Below are 24,082 nucleotides of genomic sequence, written 5' to 3' on the forward strand. Positions count from 1 at the left end.
CTCAATTTGGTAACCTTCAAAGCCACCTCCCATATTCCAGTCTGGAAAGACCTGATCCACACGCTGGTGTATCCAGATGCCCATCTATAAAAGAGAAAGGCTTTGTTGTATGCAAAGGTTTGAACAGTTACTTCTGCATGGTAGAGAGTTCTTGCATGGTAGAGGCACAGATTTCATAAAAATGTTTTTCCGGATGATAGCTTCTGGAATCGCCCAACCAGTACAGCCACACTGACAAACTGGAACATGCCTATAGCAGGATGACTAAAGGCACCAAAGTTCTGCAAACTTTAGCCTTATGAGAAACAACCTAGGGAGATGTGGATATTTAGCTTTTCTGCCTAAATATGAGGAGCAGTTTGAGAAAGGAATGGATTCCCGAGCAGAGTGGTGAATTCTACATTTTGGGGAGATATATTCATTAATAAAACAAAAAGTGGATGTAAGCTTTCATCTCTACATATCCTTATATTTTTTCCAGTATTTATTTACTTGTAGGGCCACTTATTTATTTTGAGATCTTCAAGAATACCATACCCCCCTCCCCCCACAAACTGTGTGATTTTGAGTGATACATATATCCTGTTGCTAAACATATGGACTTTAAGAGATGATATAGATTCATTTGGGGAACAAGAACTCCACAAAACAGACATCACATTTCCAAAGTATCTTTGACTGAGACACTATAGAGAAAATCTCCCTCTTCTTGGTTGGTTTATTTGTTTTTGTAGTGGGTTATGAAAACATTAGGCTTCAACTGCAAAGCAGCTCCCAAGGAAACAAAGCTTTACTTCTGAGACTTCTAAAATAGCGGAACCTACACCACTTTTCTCTAACCCAGCAGCCTCTAAATGTGTTGAACTATAATCCCCAGGACTGATAAACTGTCATGCTCAATGGCCTGTGTATCTGTGGATGATAGGAATTGTAATCTGGGTTCCAGGAGGCTACCCTATTTAACTTTATCCATTACCCAGTGTCATATTTTCATAGCTGTATGGTCTGGGAGGGCGGAAATTAAAAAGAGCACATTGGCAGCTCATTCTTATCTCATCCTTTGCCACAGCTGTATTAAGCAAATATTCAACAGCCGCAGGGAAGAGAGAAGCTTTGGCAAACAATGCATCTGTTTGCTCAGCTCCTGAGAGGGGGAAAATGGCAGGGAAACCTTTTCCCTACAAAATAACTATTTAGTCAATGAATAGCAAACCCCTAAAAATCCCAGAGAGCAGACAGACAGTGAAGGCTCTTGGCAAAAGGGGTTGATTATTGGGGCTATGCCCCTCCAATCTTTTATTCTAAAAACTTTACAAAAAAAGAAAGAAAATCCAGAAAAGCAGCTTCAGACATTGGTTTCAGACATTGAGTAATTTACACTCAATCTAAACGGCCTTCAGTGTAAAGTTCCATACATGCTCCACTACCCTATGATTCCATGTAGGAGCATCTGGAGACCTGCACATTTGGAGGCTGATCAAAGTTTTAAGGAGGAGTAAAGAGTATAACCCAGTTTCTGCAATCATGCTTTTAGATGTCGGCACATATATGGATCTACAATCGGCACTTTTATATAACTTTACACCAGCACCTGCGACTTGGCACAGCTCACCCAAAGCGATTGCACTCCTGAGAATAAACCTTGAGTATCAATCATTAAATTTCTGCACACAGTATGAGCCCTTTATTTGTAGATTCAATATCCATAGTTTCACTTACCCTCTCGTTCAACCCATAAGCCCAAAGTATTTTGGGACTCTCTAGATCAGGGGTCCACAAACTTTTTAAACAGAGGGCCAGGTCATAGTCCCTCAATCTGCTGGAGGGCCAGATTATAATTTGGGGAAAAAAATAATGAATTCCTATGCACACTGCACATATCCTATTTATAGAATTTCTAATCACTTTAATATGATCCTAAGAAGATTCAAACACAATTCCGAAAGGCATATATCAGCGATCCTCAAACCTTTAAAAAAAGGGGGGGGGGGGCATGTCACAGTCCCTCAAACTATTGGAAGGCCGGATTATAATTTGAAAAAAAAAATGAATGAATTCCTATGCACACTGCACATATCCTATTTATAGTGCAAAAACCACTTAAAACAATACAATAATTAAAATAAGAACAATTTTAACAAATATAAATTTATTAGTATTTCATTGGGAAGTTTGGGCCTGCTTTTGGCTGATGAGATAGGATTGTTGTTGTTATGTGCTTTCAAGTCGTTTCAGACTTAAGTTGACCCTGAGCGAGGGCCAGGTAAATTATCTTGGAGGGCCGTATTCAGCCCCCGGGCTGCAGTTTGAGGACCCCTGCTCTAGATCCTCCAGTGCAATTCTATGTTATGCTTTTGTATCAAGTATAGTCAAAATATAAAGTTTGTTGTTATCCATATTATAAGATATTGATGAAAGGTCAATATCTGCATTAATTTGTCAATGAAGGGTCTAAAATGACAAATTAATGCAGATATTTGCTAGTACCTGGTAACAAATGGGCTGCAATTCATTGCAAGCTCTTGATGGAATAACTTGGCTAGCCTTAACAGTGCTGTAAGGCTACTTTTTTCCTTCCCTTTTCTGTACTGAAACAAAATGGCACAACTATCTCTATTGACTCAGGGCCCTTCCAGACAGTTCCTATATTCCAGGATTTGAACCCAAGTTCTCTATTTATCCCAGATTATCTGGCAGTGCAGACTTATATAAACCATTTTAAAGCAGAACATCTGGGATGAGATCCTGGGATAAAAGACCAGTCTGGATGGGCCCTCGGTGTCTTATAAATGAATGAACAATATATTTTACATTGAGAATAAAAAAGAAATATAAAAAGTGGGGGACATCTGATCCCCACTGAAGGAATATAAACATGCGGCCCTCCAGATGTGACTACACCACAGTCACCTACGGACCCATTGCCAGGACACTACACTTGGAGGACCATCATCCTCGGACTATGAGGGATCGCCTAAGTTAAGTTACACTACAACCCCCATTTGGGACAGAATTTTTTTTCAAATAGTGAAATTATAAATGAAAAACACATCTAATAAGTCTCAGGAAATCCTCACAATGAGAATTGTAGCTTGATAATTGTAGCTGCCGTTCATTTTCCGGTCCCAATTCAAGGTGCAGGTGCTCACCTACAAAGCTCTAAACGGTTTGGGACCTGCCTACCTGCGTGACCGCATCTCCGTTTATGAACCCACGTGTTCTCTTCGTTCATCTGGAGAGGCCCTGCTCGCGATCCCACCTGCGTCGCAGGCGCGTTTGGTGGGGACGAGGGACAGGGCCTTTTCTGTGGTGGCCCCCCGACTTTAGAACACCCTCCCCAAGGACATCAGACAAGCCCCTACACTGGCAGTATTTAGGAAGAATTTGAAGACCTGGCTGTTCCGGTGTGCCTTTCCAGCATAGGAAACTCCAGCAGTATGTCCCAGAAGCACTTTATCAGAGATTTAAGATTGTCTGCACATTGCACGTACCCAAAATCCTACATTTCACCTGTCATACTCAGCACTTTTTAATCTGTATCCATTACATTCGGCCCCGGCCCTGGTTTTATTGTGTTATGGTGTACTGTTTTATTGTTTACTGTTATTGCTTAATGTTTGATTTGCTTTATAATGTTATGTGTATTGTTATGCTGTTGTTTTTATTGAGGCATTGGCCTTTGTAAGCCGCATCAAGTCCTGTGGGAGATGTTAGCGGGGTACAAATAAAGTTAATAATAATAATAATAATAATAAGAAGAAGAAGAAGAAGAAGAAGAATCCTTATTGTTCAACCATAATTGTATGTCAACTTGTATGTTTTTTTTCCTACAGAAAATGCTGTTGCTATGCAAAATTATTTCAATGCCAATTTTATACAGGAGTCCCATTCTGTGAATAGTCTTCGAAAACCGTTCATATTTCCAAGACTTTCCCACAGAGGGAAGAAAATTGTTAAAATACCTTTAAGAACAAAAATTGTATGTTTTTTCCTGCAGAAAATGATGTTTCTATGCAAAATTATTTCAATACAAATTTTATATAAAGGAGTCCAACTCTGTAAATAGTCTTCGAAAACCGTTCTGATTTCCAAGACTTTCCCACAGAGGGAAGAAAATTGTTAAAATACCTTTAAGAACAAAATTGGTGGAGAACGACATCCTTAGGGTCTATCATTCCTGGCCGTGGGCCAATAGATGTTAACATTTACAAAATGTGGAGGTCCATCATGTTCCCCACTTTGGTTCTACTGAGTTCAATCTGCCCTTCATAGCTATGGATTCCACATCCACTGTCCTGTCGCCGCTGGAGCCGAAATGAAGTGCTTTTAAGAGAGGATGTTAGGCTTGCATCCAGCGGGAAGCCAGGGCCCCCGAAAAGAAGCCTTTAGGAAAATTTCCCTTTTTTAAGCAGTCTTTATGAGGCTTGAGCTTAAATATAACAGTTCTTTATTAATGAACAAACAGGAATTGTAAGCTTTCTTAACAGACTATTAGCTGCTGCAATCTTGTTTACAGGAAACAGGCACTATCTTCAAAAACTTTGCTCAAAGGAAAATTCCCCTTTCTAGCTCCTCCCAGGCTACTGTGAACCTAAACCTGACTGATTTGAATCCACTACCGGCTGAACTGTGTCTCAGAACCTAGCAGACGTACCAGCAGGCCTGTAGTCACTTAGCTGGAGATGAGCAGAGCTGTTATTCCCTTCTGAAGTCCTTAGGGCTGTAAAGCTGTTTCCCTGGAACCTTTTGAGAATCTGTAGAGGCTCTTAAAACTGTTCTCCCCCAGGAAGTCATAAGAGACGAAGCCTTTGCACAGGAGGACGTTTGTGTACATCCTCTGCATTGACTTCCTTTTTGAGACTAGACGAAAAATGGCCCCTTCCCTCCAAAAAACCCAGAGAGGGGCGGGACCAGGGAACCTAACTGTTATTGACAGGTGGCTTGTCCTATGAATGCAAATTATAACAGGAAGCCGCCCTGCTGCAAAATCCCAAGCCTGGGATTTCAAACCAACATTTAATCCAAAGAAATAAAATTGGAGCTCCTGGAACAGCTGTTCCAGAACATCCACAGATTCCATCATCCACAGGCTCACAGATATCAAAAATATTCTATAAATTAAAGCTTGATTTGCCATTTTATATAAAGGGACATGTTTTACCATGCCACTGCAATGGGGTTCCAGCATGCATGGATTTAGGTATCCACAGGAGGTATCCACAGGTACTGGAACCAAACCATAGTGGATACCAATAATGTATTTCCTGCTTCGTGGCAGGGGGTTGGACTGGATGGCCCACAAAGTCTCTTCCAATTCAAGAGCTCTATGATTCGATGGTTGCTGGCTTCAGTTAAGTCAGCTCACCCTTGCAACAGAGAACTAAGACCAAGCTGTTCTGCTTGCTCCTAATGCAATTGATTGGAGGTCAGTTCTGAAGCATCTTGGCATGCTAATATCAACCTGCCCTGCTGTTTCTGATGTGCTGTCCTTGTTCTGAGAACAATTTTTAAAAAAGGATTCCAGTCTCCAGAGAGGGGAGGGGAGGAGAAGATTATTCAACCCTGGCTCTTTCATAATCACGATCAAAGGCTGGATCCAACTCTGACTGCGACTGGTGTTTAACTCCCAAATTTGAACTTTTATTGATTTTAAATTCCAAAGGCAAATGGCTGCCTTTAGAGAGAGAGAAAAATACAAAAGAGAGAACACAAAAATTGCAATGGCAAAAAGCCCATTGCTACAACAGTGCTGCCACCTTTCTTATTAGGCTTAACATAAAGAAGAGCGTAAGAAAATTCTCCAGGTATGCATCTTTCCTTTTGAAGATTAAGAACAGTGCTTGGAAGCACTATTTGGACTATGGCTTTTAGAATCTTTCCCCCAGGAGCTACGCTGGCTGAGGGATTGTGAAAACTGAAGTCCAAAAATAACATCTCTAAGATCTGGGAGCCTAAGGATTTTCTTTTAAACAAACTGAAGGATGCTTTGAAGGAAAACTTTGGGGTCTGTGTGCTTTGCAGCCATTTTGACATCTGGATCAGGTCTGTTTTGATCCAATCCATTTCCACGTGAACACAGTGCCACCACTCTTTCCCTGTACTGATCAGCACAGGCAAATAGATGGGTTGTCTCAGTGTCACCACTCCTCACCAGCCATGGAGTTCCCTGGCCATTGCAGCTGCCTCTCTTGAGGTCAGAATGGGGCACCGACATCACCAACAAGTGGGGGGGGGGGAATCACTGTACCCCTTCTTGCTAGTTGCGTGGTTGCCCCATTATGATCTCAACAGGTATGACAGGCAATGGGAAAGTGGCATGGATATGTGGACAAGATAGTGGCCCCCATAAGCCATAAGCCATCAGGCATGCCCCAACACTGGCAGTCTTTAGGAGCTTGAAAACGTGGTTGTTCTAGTGTGCCTTCCCAGAATAACGAAACTTCCAAGCAATTTGTCCCGAATGCACTTTATTAGAGATCTAGGATCGTCTGCACACCCCTCCTATCTTCAAAATACCTATCCTATTTCACCTGGTCATGCCCAGCATTTTTTTAACAATTTTAATTCTTACACTTGGCCCTGCCATAGGTTCTTTTAATGCGTCGTGGTGTTATTGTTAATGTTTACTGCTTGTTTATGAGTTTATTTATTGTTGTATTGTTGTTGTTGTTGTTGTTTAACTGATGTATTTGGGCTTGGCCTCTTGTAAGCTGCACCGAGTCCTTCGGGAGATGGTAGCGGGGTACAAATAAAGGATTATTATTATTATTATTATTATTATTATTATTTATGTGGTCTAACTCTGGCTGGGTGCCAATGTGGCATTACAAAGGGTTCAGCCCAGCAAGTGTGGTCTCCATCATGGCTGCTATGATACTAGTATGGAGCACAATGTTCTGTACTGGTCCCAGATTAAGCTGTCTGTGTAGACACAACCTAAGTGAGGTCACTTTTGTACAGGGCCTCCAACATACTTGAGATGGCCCTGGTACTCCATGCTCATCTAAAGGACTGATTGTCCACTTAGAGATGGAGTCTATGTGTGTGGTGGTGTTACAAGTGTCATCACAGTCTGACAATGGTGAACTGAAGTAAGAGTTCAGAGGGTCAAAACCTTGTGCCTAACTAGAAGGGACTATGGACTTAATTACATGGGTCTTTGTAAGTGTCCTAGGACGCTTGCAGCACACTTCATCTACAAAGCCCCATGCAACGCACACTCACTCCATAGATGAACGGTGCTGCAAGCATCCTAGGATGCTCTGCCCAGAACACGTGAGGATTCCCGTTTTCTATAGGCAGCAACTGTGCCAGCATGGGGGGAAGCTGAGCAGCAACACTTCACCACATGTGATAGGGAAGCGTCACTGTGGGTGATGTGGCTCACGGGGCAACAGGATCACCCCACTGCCCCATGGATTTGCCATGGACACTGGCAAATCCCACAGACCCAACTGTAAGTGTGATGAAGTCCTTAAATAACATCTGCTAATTACCCAATGGGGCGTGTTACAGGGAATATATTCTAACACCAGCCCATTGAACCTGGCTACTTGTCCTTTTCCAGAAAGAATTCAAAGCGCTGATTATGGTCTATGAACACCTACATGGCTTTGTTCCAGGCTATTTCCATATATCAGCCCGGTTCAAATTTTAACATCTCAAAGGAAGGGCTTTCCCTGAGTTCCACCACCATCTCAAGCTCATTTACTAAGGATATAAGAAAGGACATGATTGATCAGCTGTCTGCTGTCTTTCCTGTTGGAAGACCCTTTCTATTTGTTGTTGTTCATTAATTCAGTCGTTTCCGACTCTTTGTGACCTCATGGACCAGCCCACGTCAGAGCTCCCTTTCGGCCATCACCACCCCCAGCTCCTTCAGAGTCAATCCAGTCACTTCAAAGATCCCATCCATCTATCTTGCCCTTGGTCGACCCCTCTTCCTTTTTCCTTCCATTTTCCCCAGCATCATTGTCTTCTCTTGGCTTTCCTTTCCTCTCATGATGTGGCCAAAGTACTTCATCTTTGCCTCTACTATTTAGCCTTTCCATTTAGGCTGGTCTAAAATTATGAAGCAAATGGGTGTTTTGAACAGAGTATATTGTACTTTTATCTTTTAATTAAGTTTTAAACCATTTTCTCTCTATACTTTTTTACCCAGCAGAATTTTCCTTTTGTTTTAAAGTTTTGTAAATAAGATTGTTGCTCGACTTTGTTTTATTGTTTTCGTAAGCTGTTCCGAATCCCTTGCTAAATACGTAAGTAATTAAGTAAGTAAGCTTATCTGGGAGTAAGTCGATTAAACATAGCAAAACCTACTTCTAAGGAGACACACATAAAACACTGCAGAGTTAACATATCTTTACCTTCCTTTTTGGCTGGATTTACACTGCCATATAATCCAGTTTCAGAATGCAGATTAACTGCATTGAACTGGATTATATTATATTATTTATTTATTTATTTACTATATTTGTATACCGCTCTTCTCAGTCCTTGGGCGACTCAGAGTGGTTAACAATAGCAAAATTCAATGCTCAAAAACATCATAAAACAGTTAAAAACGATTAAAACATACAGTCAATATAAATCAATAAAACATCTCATACATGTCTCATAGTTATATGGCAGTGTCATCAACAAAATTCAAACTTAAAAACTTAATATGGACATGCCACTAGTTTTACCTACCCGCGCCCCTGCCCAAACCCTACTTTAAGGAATTAATCAATTTTTAATCTTTTAATTTTTTTTCATCTTGTAGTTGCACAATCATTTAGGAGTGGGTTGACAGGCCTTGCATTCATATATGGTTTACTGTATGTATGGGCAAGTGTGTATGTTTTGTATGTTTTGCATATTTTGATATGGTCAAAATTGACTAATCAATAAAGAATTGCTGTTGTTGTATATGGCAGTGTATGCTCATATAATCCAGTCCAATGCAGTTAATCTGCATTCTGAATCTGGATTATATGGCAATGTAGATCCAGTTTTCCTTTCCTGTTAAAGTTTACTGGATTTTTTTTTTGTGGTCTTACAAACTGTAGAATTAATTCGGTTTGATACTATTTGATACTATTTTAAGTCCCATGGCTCAATGCTATCATGCCATAGGAGTTGTAGTTTTACAAGGCCTTTAGCTTCTTTGGCTAAAGGTTTCTGGTACCTTGCCAAACTGCAAATCCTAGGTTTCCATAACATTCAGCCATGGCAATTAAAGTTGTGTCAAACTGCATTAATGCCACAGTGTAAATACACTCTTAGTTAAATATTACATCAAAATCCTTTCAAATTTGTGCAATTAAGATCCTCTAGAGTTTTCCCCTAATTGTACACTTGCTCCTGTTAGTCCATTAAAGAATGAAAGGAAGCATACATGGAATTCCTCCATGCTTTCCTCCCCTCCAGACATCAACCAAACCCACTCCTGCCCAACTATATCATATGGTCTCACTCAGTTCTTTCTCTGGACATTTAAACCATTAAATTTCAAAAGCAACACAATTCCATGAGCAATGTTCTTTTCAAATAATCCCCACCTCAGGTAAATTGCTAATAACAACAGGGACAGAATTTATCGGAATTATACACAACCACATTGCTGATATCCTTGGAAACTGGGAATTCACTTCCCTTCTTTCATAATTAGCTGTGATCGTTAGGTTTCAAAGGCAAATGTGATTTACACTGAAAATGGCTGGGATCACAGTCCCCTTTTCTACTGCCATAAAATCTGCTTTGAACTGAGTCTACAGTTTGAATCAGATAATCTGGATTTTATATGGTAGTGTTGAAGGAGTTATAAAGACTCTTGGGATTCACTTACAATGTAGTATTAATATGGTTTGAGTTCACTTTTACATGACCCAATGCTATGAAATCATGGGAGCTGTCATTTTTCAAGGCCACTAGCCTTCTCTGCCAAAGAATTTACATGAATTATACACAATCACATTGCTGATATGCTTGGAAACTAGGAATTCACTTTCCTTTTTTCATATTTAGCTGTGATTGTTAGGTTTCAAAGGCAAATGTGCCAAACTACAAGTCCCAGGACTCCATAGTATTGAGCCATGGCTGTCAAAGTGGTGTCAAACTGCATTAATTCAGCAGTGTAGAGCCAGTCGTGACTGTTTGAACTTTTTCAAAGTTCATGAGGTGTTATTACAATCATAGAATTATAGAATCAATGAGTTGGAAGAGACCTCATGGGCCATCCAGTCCAACCCCCTGCCAAGAAGCAGGAATATTGCATTCAAATCACCCCTGACAGATGGCCATCCAGCCTCTGTTTAAAAGCTTCCAAAGAAGGAGCCTCCACCACACTCCAGGGCAGAGAGTTCCACTGCTGAACAGCTCTCACACTCAGGAAGTTCTTCCCCATGTTCAGATGGGATCTCCTTTCTTGTAGTTTGAAGCCATTGTTCCTTGTCCTAATCTCCAGGGAAGCAGTAAACAAGCTTACTCCCTCTTCCCTGTGGCTTCTTCTCACATATTTATACATGGCTATCATATCCCCTCTCAGCCTTCTCTTCTTCAGGCTAAACATGCCCAGCTCCTTAAGCCGTTCCTCATAGGGCTTGTTCTCCAGACCCTTGATCATTTTAGTCGCCCTCCTCTGGACACATTCCAGCTTGTCAATATCTCTCTTGAATTGTGGTGCCCAGAATTGGACACAATATTCCAGGTGTGGTCTAACCAAAGCAGAATAGAGGGGTAGCATGACTTCCCTGGACCTAGACACTATGCTCCTATTGATGCAGGCCAAAATCCCATTGGCTTTTTTTTGCCGCCACATCACATTGTTGGCTCATGTTTAACTTGTTGTCCACGAGGACTCCAAGATCTTTTTCACACGTACTGCTCTCGAGCCAGGCATCGTCCCCCATTCTGTATCTTTGCATTTTGTTTTTTCTGCCTAAGTGGAGTATCTTGCATTTGTCACTGTTGAAGTTCATTTTGTTATAAACGTGGAGATGCCCCAATCCATTGTTTTATCCAGCCAATTTATGTTTTCTGTACTTGCTGTGTGGTAGATTACTTAACTCCATCTATGCATTGCATTCTTTCTAAGGCTTCTACCCTGCCTCCACAGTTACATAAGCCAGTCATCCAGGCTGAGCAAGGGGCTACATAGGTGCTAAATGAGATGGGCAACAACTATCTAAAAGTGCTGTGGGTGCTGTTCTCATCCCCAGTCCAAACCATTAGGATTGTGTCTATAGAAAACATTACAAAAGTCTCTTAACCTGTTCATCAAATGCGGGACCGCAGCATTTCTTTCAAGAGGGTGCCACATGTACAACTTTGGCAACTTCTGTCAGACCATGTTGCATCAGAATGATGAAACATACCAAAGGGAGGGGGGATCTCATACCAACATTAAAACAAAATTTAAAAATTGACCCAATATGACTTTTTAAAATGCTTTTATTTTAACTAAACAGCTATTTTGGGTTTGCTTTTTCCAAGAGTTTTTTTTAAAGTGCCTAGAAACAGTATACTGATCAAAACATTTTGTTTCACAGGAAGAGGCAGGTAAGAAATAATAATCATCATCATCATCATCATCCCAGGTGGCAGCAGGATTGCAGAGAAATAACTGGAAAAGCTGACACGATATGAGAATTTAAAGATCGAACTGCAAAGATTCCGGCACAAACCAGTCAAGGTGGTCCCAGTGGTGATCAGTACACTGGGTGCAGTGCCTAAAGACCTTGGCCTACACTTAAACACAATTGGCGCTGACAAAATTACCATATGTCAGCTGCAGAAGGCCATCTTACTGGGATCTGCACACATTATTTGCTGATACATCACACAATCCTAGACACTTGGGAAGTGTCTGATGTGTGATCCAATTCAACAGCCAGCAGAGTGTCTGCTGTGGACTCATCTTGTTGTGTTTCAAATAATAATAATTTAGGAATGCATCCAAAGGAATAGCCGAGACATCCTATTTAACCTCTGCTCTACAATGAGAATGCTATCCAACCCCCATTGAAACCAATGACAGGATCTACTGCATGGATTTCCATCCATAAAGCATCCTGAGTTTTCCCATTTGAGTGCATTGTCATAGTCAGAACTCTTGAAGATTAAAGTCTTACCTGAATTGCCGCAACAAATACAGACAAGTAATACGGCCAATGGAGCCAGCCTTGAGCTCTCTAAGCCCTCAGGAGCACTATGGTCCCTGCCAGATTCGGTCTGCTGCAAATGTCAGCAGTGGATGTGAGCTTTGACCCCAAAGTCTGATGGCAGATCCGTTATCAGCTGAATGGAGCCAATATGACCATTTGTGTTCGGGAGAGTCCCAGAAATGAGGAACCTGGCTCCTGTTGATCAGATCATTTTCTTTAAGGCAAATCCCCCTAAATTTTCTAGTGAGATCTAAAGTTAATACATGTCCCAATTATTACTTAGTTTTATATTTATGAGTGATATTTTTGACTGATACTTAACATGTCTACATTTATTTATCCTTTCCTGTGTATTATGATTTGTTTTTACTTCTGTCGATTTAATTTTTCCCAAATTGTCACGTGTTTATTCCTATTGTAAGCTCCTCCAAGTCCACTTGGGGAGAGGGGGTGAGATATAAATAAAGCTATAATAATAATAATAATAATAATAATAATAATAATTCAGAAATTGTTCCCCGTAACTTTGAGATATGGACGCATCTATCTATCTATCTATCTATCTATCTATCTATCTATCTATCTATCTATCTATTGTATTTATATACCGCTTTTTTCACCCCTGGGGGGACTCAAAGCGGTTTACACATAGATAATGGCAAAAATTCAATGCCTTACAACTACAATAGTAAAACCACACTTTAAACATAAATCATATTAAAAACAGTACATCACCAAATATATCAAAAGTTATTAAAACCATAAAACAATCTTATCAGTTGAGTCGCCATTCCAGTCCTTGTGCCACTAAAAAAGCTACATACATCTATTGTCTGAATGCCTGATCCCAGAACCATGATTTTAATTTTAATCTAGGAATAATTGTTTTTATTGTTTTAAAAATATCTTTAAATCATAAGTTACGAGGGTCATTCATTAAAGATTTCCCCTGACCCACTTCCTGTGGACTGAGAGCAATGAAACTTGGCACAGTTATTAGTCCTTCTCTACATAGGTGCCACCTAGGGACACGCACTTCTCCCATCTTTTTAAGCAACTGTAAACACCTCGCTTGTAGAAGTCGACAGGTTGCTCCAAAAGCCACGTTATGACTTCAGAAATCAGTCTCATCATTTGAAAAATGCTTGCCCTTCAAAAATAAATTCATTGTTGGAAAGAGACAGAAGTCCAATGGTAAGAGGTCAAGTGAATAAGGGGGATGTGGTAGAATTTCAGAGCCACAGAAGCATGCTTCCATTTGGGCAACATATAAGTTGTGAACTGGTGCACTTTCTTGCAGAAGGCCACATCTCTTGGTTTTGATAGCCTCCTGCAATTTCTGCAGCAGTGAGACATAGTATGTCCCAATGATCATGGTACTCTTTGCTAGGAAATCCATCAATACTATTCCGTGCTGGTCCCAAAATATTGTGAGCATGATCTTGCCTGCTGAGAGTTGGGCACGTGCCTTCTTTGGAGGTGGTGAGTCATGATGCTTCCATCGCATCGACTGGACTATAGTCTCAGGATCACAGTGATGGGTGCAGCTTTCATCCTGTGTGATCACTGTTGAAAAAGTCCTCCTGGTTTCCATGGCACATCATCAATAAAGCCTGAGAGCATTTGACTCGTTCCTGCTTCTGGAAAGGTGTGAGTAACCGGCGGACTCAGCAAGCAAATACCTTATGCATGTGAAGATGGTTTTGCGTGATTTTTTCCATGGACCCTACACTAATCTTGGCATTTTGGGCTAGGTGGTGAATGGTTACGTGGTGATTTTCCAAAATGGTGACCTCCACTTGCCCAGTGTTGCCAAACTTATCACATACTTGCAGACTGAGCAATGAGTAGCTCCCCAGATTTTACAGGATTGCACGTTTCAATATCCATCACCAGCCATGCAGGTATGGGTCATAATACAAACATCTGGATAGCTACACAACCCCACCACAATCCTGATTTATTTTTATATATTACAAACCAAGTTTGGCAACTCTAGAATCCAAACAGGGAGCACAGCCAGATAGGTGCCAGTTGTTTAAGACAGAGGCATTATTACTGCCAGCAAAACACTTTTAATTTCTTCCATCATGAGTTTGAGAATCATCATATGAGAAACAGAAGATCCTCATATGAGAAACAGAGGAGAGGACAATCTCACAGGCCATTACTGTTACACTATATTGCTCAGATGCTGTTGTTCGTCCTCCAATATTTTTTGGCATCTGCCCTTCTACTAATGCACATACCTACAAAAAGTGAATGCAGAGGAAATGCTGAGTTACAGACCTTGTGAAATTGCACACTGGGCTGCAACTGGGGCCCCATCTACACTGGCATATAAAATCCAGATTATCTGCTTTGAACTGGATTATATGGCAGTGTAGACTCTAGCCTCTTCTACACAGCCATATAATCTTGATTATCAAATCAGATAATCCACATTATCGGCTTTGAACTGGATTATATGAGTCTACACTGCCATATAATCCAGTTCAAAGCAGATGATCTGGATTTTATATGGCAGTATAAAAGGGGCCTCATATAATCTAGTTCAGTGCAGTTAATGTATATTATATGATTTGATGATGATGATGATGATGATGATGATGATAATAATAATAATAACAACAACAACTTTATTTTTGTATCCTGCCAACATCTCCCCAAAGGGACTCGGAACAGTTTACATGGGAATAATCTGGATTATATGGCAGTGTAGATCCAGTCTTAGTTATTTCATGCTGTTGCTTATTTTATTCATTTAGTATATTTATAACCCACCATTTCTTCCAATATGGTATTCAAGTAGTCTGCTAAGCTGACTTCCATTTGAAATGTGACCATGTCCAACTCTGCCCTGTATTTAGGTCCAACCCTGGAAAGTTTGTTGCAAAAGACTGGAAAGGCAACCAATTCAAGTACATTTAGGCTGTGTGGGGCCACACAGCATTACTCTCTACGCAAGAACCAGTAATTATCTATCAAATAATCTACAAGGACTAGAATGAGAATATCATTTCAGTAGCTCTCCAAGGTCTTTGGCAAAAGTTATTCCCCAGCTATCACCCTGTGATGCTTTGAAATTAATCTGGGACCTTCTACATAAGATGCTTATGTTCTTGTTGTTTATTTGTTCAGTTGGTTTCGACCTTCGTGACCACACCAGAGCTTCCTGTTGGCCATGGCCATCCCCAGCTCCTTCAAGGTCCAGCCAGTCACTTCAAGGATACCATCCATCCATCTTGCCCTTGGTCTACCCCTCTTCCTTTCTCCTTCCCTTTACCCCAGCGTCTTTCTCCTCTCCAAACTTTCCTGTCCTCACATTATGTGACCAAAGTACTTCATCTTTGCCTCTAATATCCTTCCCTCCAGTGAGCAGTCGGGCTTTATTTCATGGAGGATGGACTGGTTTGATCTTCTCGTGGTCCAAGGCACTCACAGATTTTTCCTCCAGCACCACAGTTCAAAAGCATCTATCTTTCTTCATTCAGCCTTCCTTATGGTCCAGCTCTCACATCCATAGGTTACTATGGGAAATACCTCTGCTTTAACTAGGCGGATCTTCGTTGCAGTGTGATGTATCTATTCTTAACTTAAAAAGCATATGCTGTCTACAAACATGTACTCAAAAACCTTTGAAAAATATATTTTCCAAAAAAAGGAAAATATATTTTGGATAATAGCAAATACAAAATTGTCACACTAGCTGAGGAAATTCTAGGAACTATAGCAAGCCCTCCACATTTCCTGGTGTAACTTTGGGTGATTATTAGTTCATTCAAAGCTTTGCTTAATAACAATCTTTCTAGAAATTGCCAGGTCCTCCAGTATAACTTTATGGTCAATGTAAGGTGTACACTGACCATAGTGGCACTGGAGAATCTAGAAATCCCTAGAAAATGTTACTTCAGATAACAAAAAAGAGTGTTTCTTTGGTGTTTTCCCCACTTTCATTGGAATCCAGTTGATGACCAATTGTATAGTTAAATAAAGTACTCTTCCAAGCTCTGGATTTTCCACATCAGAATGCTAAGAGGAAAGCATTATGGGATTCAGTACACAGTCTCAGGTGATGATTTTTGGTTAGACCCCAAATACATAAATCCTGCTAATTAATTGACTATTCATATATAAAATGTATGGTTAAGTGTTGTAGCCAAATTTTGTTTACGACCTAAAGCAATGAGCAAGTTCATATCTCAACCAAGATAAACTTATCTAAGGATGTCAGTTTTAAAAAGTCATTAAAATACATTAGCTTGAATAAAGTAATTATAAAGATAGGCTAAGTGCCAACCTGCCATGAGATTATTAACCTCCCCTTGACTTTGAATGTTTATGGCTTGATATACTTAAACCAAATGACAAACGTATTTTAATTCACCTTTTCTCCCAGTACTGGATTCAATGCAGCAAACACGGTTTCACTGCATTCACCATGTTTGATACAAAAGTTAAAATGGTTAAATATACAATTATATTAAAAATACTAAATTAAAATATTTTATATATACATTTAAACATGTTATAAATACATTAAAATATGTTATAAATACATTAAAACATATGTTTTATGACACATCTGTGGTTTTTATTATCTTTTTTAGGGTAAAGGTATAGCACACCCCATTAAAGCTTGTTTCTAGTTTTAGTGGGTAGACCATCTGTGCCCATTCCTAGAATTCGAAAACCAAAAGATGGTAGTGCGTGCACTGGTAACCTCAAGATTGGACATCTGGCTGCAATGCATATGCATTGGGCTACCTCTGTACCAAGTTCTAGGAATGAGCATATTAAACCCATATTAAAGTAACTCCACTGGCTGCCAATTAGTTTCCGGTAATTATATGGGTCAAAACCATATTATATAGTACTGTACATGCAGCCTCTTTCTACTAGTGGAAAAAAAGTAGATGACAAGCCAACCATGCCTTCCATTGTAGGAAGCTTCACAACTTGGGACCAACCACCAAGAAGTATCTGTTCTGCCATCTCACCACTTGTGATAATAGGATGGAAAGAAAGTCCTTCCCTCAAGATCTTAAAGGCAAGCAGACTGACAGAGGCCATATTAATTTAAACTTCAAAAAGTAATAATAATAATCATCATCATCATCATCATGATCTGTCAACTGCAAAGAGCCACCTTACTTGGATCTGCATGCATCATTCAAAAATACATCACACAGTCCTAGACGCTTGGGAAGTGTTCGACTTGTGATTTTGTGATACGAAATCCAGCATATAGATCTCGTTTGCTGTGACATACTGTGCTTTTGTGTCAATATAACAACAACAATATAACTTTATTTATACCCCACCACCCTCTCCCGAAGGGACTCGGGGAGGCTAACATGAGGCCAAGCCCAAATAAAATTACAATGAAGCAAAAACATATAAACAAAACAATAACATCACATAAAATTATTTATAGTAAAATAAAAAAATAACAAAATCATAATAGAAACACATGATAAAATGGTAATAGAGTTAGACAAAGAGAGTGAAGCCCATGACTAAAATTGAATAGAAATTGATAAAACACATAGGTGAGATAGGTAGAAGTGCTATGATATAAGGTGGGGCTCAGATGGGGTAACAGTGGAATAAAATTTCAACTGAGAGATAAGGTGAAGAACATCAGAAAGATAAGTTGGACTTGAGATGGGGCATGGCATGGAAATTGGTAGTTCAGTTCCCAAAGGCACACTGGAAAAGCCAGGTTTTGAAACTTTTTCTAAAGGCTGTCAGTGTAGGTGCCTGTCTAATCTCTCCGTGAAGTGTGTTCCAAAGCCGGGGACAGAGGGGGGGGGGGCACCACGGAGAAGGCCCTCTCCCTCGTCTCCACAAGCTGCACCTTTAATGGAGGGAGGAGCGAGAGCCTCCACCGAAGATTGAAGAGATCGCACAGGTTCATAGGAGGAAATGCGATCACGAAGGTAGGTAGGTCCCAAACCATTCAGAGCTTGGTAGGTGATAACCTGCACCTTGAATTGGGACCGGAAAATGAATGGCAGCCAGTAGAGCTCCTTAAACAGGGGTGTTGATCGCTCCAAAACAAGAAACGTAATAAGTGGAAGAAAGATAATGTGTCTCTTTTTTGCTTGTCAAGCATTGTGGAGAAGTCTTCAAATGTTTTTAAATATTTTAAATGCTTATTGTGTATTAATTTTAATTTTACAGAATTGTATGTGTTTTAAGGCATTAAATAATTGTCTATATGTAAGCTGCCTTGAGTCCCCTTCGGGGTAGAGAAAGTAAGGGTATAAATAGGGTAAATCAATCAATAAATAAGTCTGCCATCTAATTACAATTAAGCTTGGAAAGGGTACTTATTTGGGATACAACTTTTAAAATCTCCCAGCACAACCTCTGTGGCAGGGGAATTCTGTCTAGACCAGGGGTCCTCAAACTAAGACCCGGGGGCCGGATACATCCCTCCAAGGTCATTTATCTGTCCCCTGCTCAGGGTCAACTAAGTCTGAAACAACTTGAAAGCACACAACAACAACAACAATCCTATCTCATCAGCCAAAAGCAGGCCCACACTTCCCATTGAAATACTAATAAGTTTCTATTTGTTAAAATTGTTCTTCATATTAATTAGTGTATTGTTTTAAAGTGTTTTTGCACTACAAATAAGATATGTGTAGTGTGCATAGGAATTCATTCATGGGGTGTTTTTTTCAAATTATAATCCAGCCCTCCAACAGTTTGAGGGACTGTGACATGGCCATCTGTTTAAAAAGTTTGAGGACCCGTGGTCTAGAACAACAATCTATCTTTCCCGGTTGTGGCAAGAATACAGCTCCCTTGCTATGTCCCACACAAAAACAAACCAGAAAGTCTAATATCAGCACTAGAAGCCTGTATAGGCATTTTCTTTGGGCATAAAGCCTATCAGAGGAACCGCATGCTCTCCCCTGACCAATAAGGCCAAACCTGATTGTGCCATATTCACTTGCACTCAACTCTCTATCTTCTTTAGAAATAGAAAATCATGGACATGACAACTTTTTTTTGTTGTTGCACGTTTCCTCTAAAAGGCTCAAGGCAACAAACCTCCCCATCACCACCACTATAACTTCTTAGCAGTCTGATGAAGTAAGTCAGGCTGAAGAGAAATGAGCCACAGGGCATCCAGTTAATTTTTTTGCTGAAGATACTGGAGCCTAAATATCCCAAGTCCCTCCACTGCACCATCTCAAAATTTAGCCAGAGCAGAATGTAAAATTCTGAATTACACAACTTCTATACCCATATGACCATTATCCATGGGTTTGTTTATCCATATCCACTCTAAAAATGTCTAGATCTTAAAGGTCCTTCTATGGAATGAAGGACTTAGGCTCCATCTACACTGCGATATAAAATCCAGATTATCTTCTTTGAACTGGATTATATGGCACTGTAGACTCATATAATCCCGTTCAAAGCAGATAATCTGGATTTTTACATGCCAGTGTTGATGAGGCCCTATACAGTTTCTCAAGAAGATACTTTAATAATTTGCTAGGGCCTTCAGGGCAACTCCATGGCAACATCTAATGAAAGTTACTCATTTCAATTTGTGTTGTTGATTCGTTCAGTCGCTCTGACTCCCACTCCAGAGCCCCTTGTCGGCCATCACCACCACCAGCTCCTTCAGAGTCAAGCCAGTCACTTCAAGGATACCATCCATCCATCTTGCTCTTAGTCGGCCCCTCTTCCTCTTTCCTTCCATTTTCCCCAGCATCATTGTCTTCTCCAGGATTTCCTGTCTTCTCATGATGTGGCCAAAGTACTTCATCTTTACCTCTAATATCCTTCCCTCCAATGAGCAGTTGGGCTTTATTTCCTGAAGTATGGACTGGTTGGATCTTCTTGCAGTCCAAGGCACTCATTCATTTCAATAGTATTCACTATTATCCACATTTTCTATTTTCACAGTGAATTCAAGAACATATCCACAATGAATATGGAAGTCACATTGTACTTCCAAATCACATGCTACATTTTTCTATATTCTCACAGGACCATTGTATCCATAGAGTTTTGAAGCCGTCAAGAGAATGCCAAACTAAAAATTTAGGTATCTTTGAGAGCTCTGTCCCTGAAGAATTATTAACCTTCTCTGAAAGCATGAAATAAAGAAATACAGAGTGATGTAATTTAATGTTTGGGGATCTAGCAACCCCATTACTTAAGCCTCTTCAGGATTCTGAGCTAATAAAGCATCAGATAGAGTGTTCCTTTAATTGGCTCATGAGCTCACCATAAATTGAAGAGCCTCCTACAAGTCAAGCCATATTTTTTAACTGACATTACATTTTATCCTCATAAAACTGTGAAGCATCCAGAGGCAATTTTATGGTGCCCCTCCATAAAAGCTGAACTCTCAAGTGTCATCAGGGAAGACTGGTGATGAGCATCAATCTGAAAGATTATTTTATGTTCCAGGAAGAAGGGCTGCGTTTCGATGTCAGAAATAGCAAACATTCTGATGAAAAGATATTTAGAAAAGATCATCTCTAAAGGTGGTACATAAGATTGCTGGTAATACAACATGGAGAGAAGAACTGACCGTATGCTTCACCAATCAATGACGAATATAATACCGTAAATTATGATGATGTAGCCAGAAAGCCACTATTAAAGACATCATTGACTGAGACGCTCTAACTCATCCAAGATGTAATTTGCTTTTTGTGTGTAATGAGATCTCCAATATTCCAAACCGCACACTTTCCCAACACTCAAATGCTGCCATCTATTGTGGATGAAAAAAAATCAGGTCTGATCAAAGAAACACAAATACCATATTTAATTAATAATGTCCAACCTTTTTTGTTTGGTTTTGCTATTTATTAAGATCAGCAAAATTAAACTCCAAGAAACTTAAACTGAATGTCAACATCAGTCCTCCAGATGACAAGACCATAGTAATGTTTTTCATTTTTAGACTGTACAATTGTAGAAATAAGTGCAACTGTTTCTCTGTGGCAATGTAAAATAATCTACAAAACCCTTTAATTCCTTGGAAGCCGACCAAAGCGTTCTTTAAAAACAAGTTGCCTAACATTATTGTTCTTTCGCTGCAATTCAGCACAGAAACAGGAACACATCTGGTGAATTCCAGGGAGCTTTCATACTTCTTACAGGGAACAGGGAGGCCCAGCAGAACTGGCCAGAGATCCATCAAGCTGAATAGCTACTAGATATGATGCCTGCATTCTGACTCCAAAATCAGAGGCAACATGCTGGTTGCTCCAATTATCACTGAGGTTCCCATCTACATTGACTATATAATGTAGTACCACAGTGTAGTTTAACTACTGGTGCTTTCACACAGCCATATAAAACAGAATACCAAGGCAGAAAATCTCACAATATCAGCTTTGAATAGGGGGCCCATCCATACAGCCCTATATCCCAGAATATCAAGGCAGAAAATCCCACATTATCTGAGAATGGACTTAGATAACCAGTTCAAAGCAGATATTGTGGGATTTTCTGCCTTGATATTCTGTGATATAGGGCTGTGTGGAAGGGACTTGGGTTATATGGCTGTGTGGAAGGACCCCCAGTGAGTTTCTGTGGCTGGGTTATCTGAGTCCAGATTGCCATATATTCCAGTTCAAAGCAGATAAAGTGGGATTTTATTCAGCTGTTTGGGAGGGGTCAACAATGAACTTCATTTTATGAGCCTGCACTGCAAAATAATGCAGTTCGGTGCAGTTAAACTGTGTTATATGACAGTATAGATGGGGTCTGGGTCAATGAATCTACTCTGGATTTTAATATGCATTTTAATGGAGCCACCCAGAGTGTTGGACTAAGTTTGAGGACAGATTGAGCACTTTGAAGAGCTCCTTATAGCTCAGACTAAAACTCAGGCTGGATCCACTATGGCTGGATCCACACTGCCCTATATCATAGAATCATAGAATCAAAGAGTTGGAAGAGACCTCATGGGCCATCCAGTCCAACCCCCTGCCAAGTAGCAGGAATATTGCATTCAAATCACCCCTGACAGATGGCCATCCAGCCCCTGTTTAAAAGCTTCTAAAGAAGGAGCCTCCACCATACTCCGGGGCAGAGAGTTCCACTGCTGAACGGCTCTCACAGTCAGGAAGTTCTTCCTCATGTTCAGATGGAATCTCCTCTCTTGTAGTTTGAAGCCATTGTTCCGCGGATCTGATCCTAGATTATCATCATCTTATCACAGATTATCTGGCAGTGCAGACTCACATAATCCAGTTCAAATGATATAATCTGGGATCCGATCCTGGGATACAGGGCAGTGTAGATCCAGCCTATCCCACTGATCTGAACCACAAACCCCTCTGACGTTTCATGGTTGAGAGATCCAATTCTATTTTACTTTGATGGCAAGCCTTCCCTCCTTATATATATATATCTATTACTAGCTGTCCCCTGCCACTCATTGCTGTGGCCCACATGAGGGTTCTGTATGGGAGGTTTGGCCCAATTCTATCATTGGTGGGGTTCAGAATGCTCTGTGATTGTAGGGGAACTATAAATCCCAGCAACTACAACTCCCAAATGTCAAGGTCTATCATGGTCAACTACAACTCCCAAATGTCAACGTCTATCAAGGTCTATCATTGGTTCTATCATGAAAAAATGGGAAAGCGTATTAAACTGCAAAACCTTCTTTTTGCAAGACATCCAGCAGCACGTTTTGCTATCGTTTTTCAATGAATATCTCATATAGTCTCACAACCAATTCAACATACTTTGTGGAAGCCACAAAACTGAGTTTCTGGAGGATAACAACTACTTCCAAAGTAGGTGCTGCACAATTAAACAAGAAATAACACTTTCAAACCAGGAACAGATTTCTTTTTCAAATCTTGTTACATAATGCTATATAGACTGAGCATTGGACTTCAACTTTGGAAACCGGGTTTGCAATCCCTGGAAGGAAACCCATTGGGTGACATTAGGCAAGTTACACTTTCTCAGCCTCAGAGGGAGGTGGTGACCAACTCCATCCCAAGAAACCCCTGAAGCTTCTGGAGTATAACAACTACTTTCAAAGTAAATATCATACAGTTAAACAGGAAAACCCACTTTCAAACCAGGAACTAATAATTTCCAAAATTGTTTACATAGTGTTGTATTAATAAATAGTCCAGAAGATACAAGGGTATTTTTTCTACCATATCAAATATTCTGAAATTCCAATACTTAAAATTACTGAAGGGGAATATTGATATTTGCCTGCCTATTAGGGCAATGCCATTATTTGTGTATTCAAAAGCTTGGGAAATTTCAACAAATATAGACTGATTGACTAATGGCAGGGTGGAAAAATATCCCTGTTTCCTAACTCAACAAAAGCTGAGCATCAAAAGAAATTGGAGGAGAAAGACATATAGGGATTCTTCAAATTCTTCAGCAAGACATTTGCTAACACACAAGAACAAGATAAAGAAACTTGAAAGGGTTGTTCCAAAAGAAGAGACATCCACCAGAAACCAAAAGTTTTTGCATTGTTTGAAAACAGAGGCTAAAGATAAGATATAAATCTAATATTCAGTGTACAAGACACAAGAGCACATGTGCTCAGCATTTAAGTGCATCTTATAGGCTGGATAAAGAAGGACTCAGATTGAATAGCACATCAATGGATGTGATTTCTAATTTAAACTGCTCATTGGAGGGAAGGATATTAAAGGCCAAGATGAAGTACTTTGGCCACATCATGAGAAGAAAGGAAAGCTTAGAGAAGACAATGATGCTGGGGAAAATAGAAAGAAAAAGGAAGAGGGGCCGACCAAGGGCAAGATGGATGGATGGTATCTTTGAAGTGACTGGCTTGACTCTGAAGGAGCTGGGACGTGATGGCCGACAGGGAGCTCTGGAATGGGATGGTCCATGAGGTTACGAAGAGTCGGAAATGACTGAACGAATGAACAACAACAAAG

General features: G+C 40.1%; 1 protein-coding gene across 2 annotated transcripts in view; it reads right to left on the reverse strand.

Moving 5' to 3' along the window:
• The window catches only part of ABCA1 (ATP binding cassette subfamily A member 1), a 162,848-nt gene that overhangs the window by 128,779 nt on the left and 9,987 nt on the right, over positions 1-24,082 (reverse strand). The window contains exon 1 of one of the 2 annotated variants that reach the window (XM_060763660.2): positions 12,114-12,206. The exons of the other annotated variant lie outside the window; for it this stretch is intronic. The gene's annotated coding sequence lies outside the window, so the exon portion shown is untranslated. Of the gene's footprint in view, positions 1-12,113; positions 12,207-24,082 lie in introns of those variants that run through there. 2 annotated transcript variants of the gene reach the window in all.

Source organism: Anolis sagrei, chromosome 2 (genome assembly GCF_037176765.1).
Source record: "Anolis sagrei isolate rAnoSag1 chromosome 2, rAnoSag1.mat, whole genome shotgun sequence".
In the NCBI taxonomy this organism is placed as follows: domain Eukaryota; kingdom Metazoa; phylum Chordata; class Lepidosauria; order Squamata; family Dactyloidae; genus Anolis; species Anolis sagrei.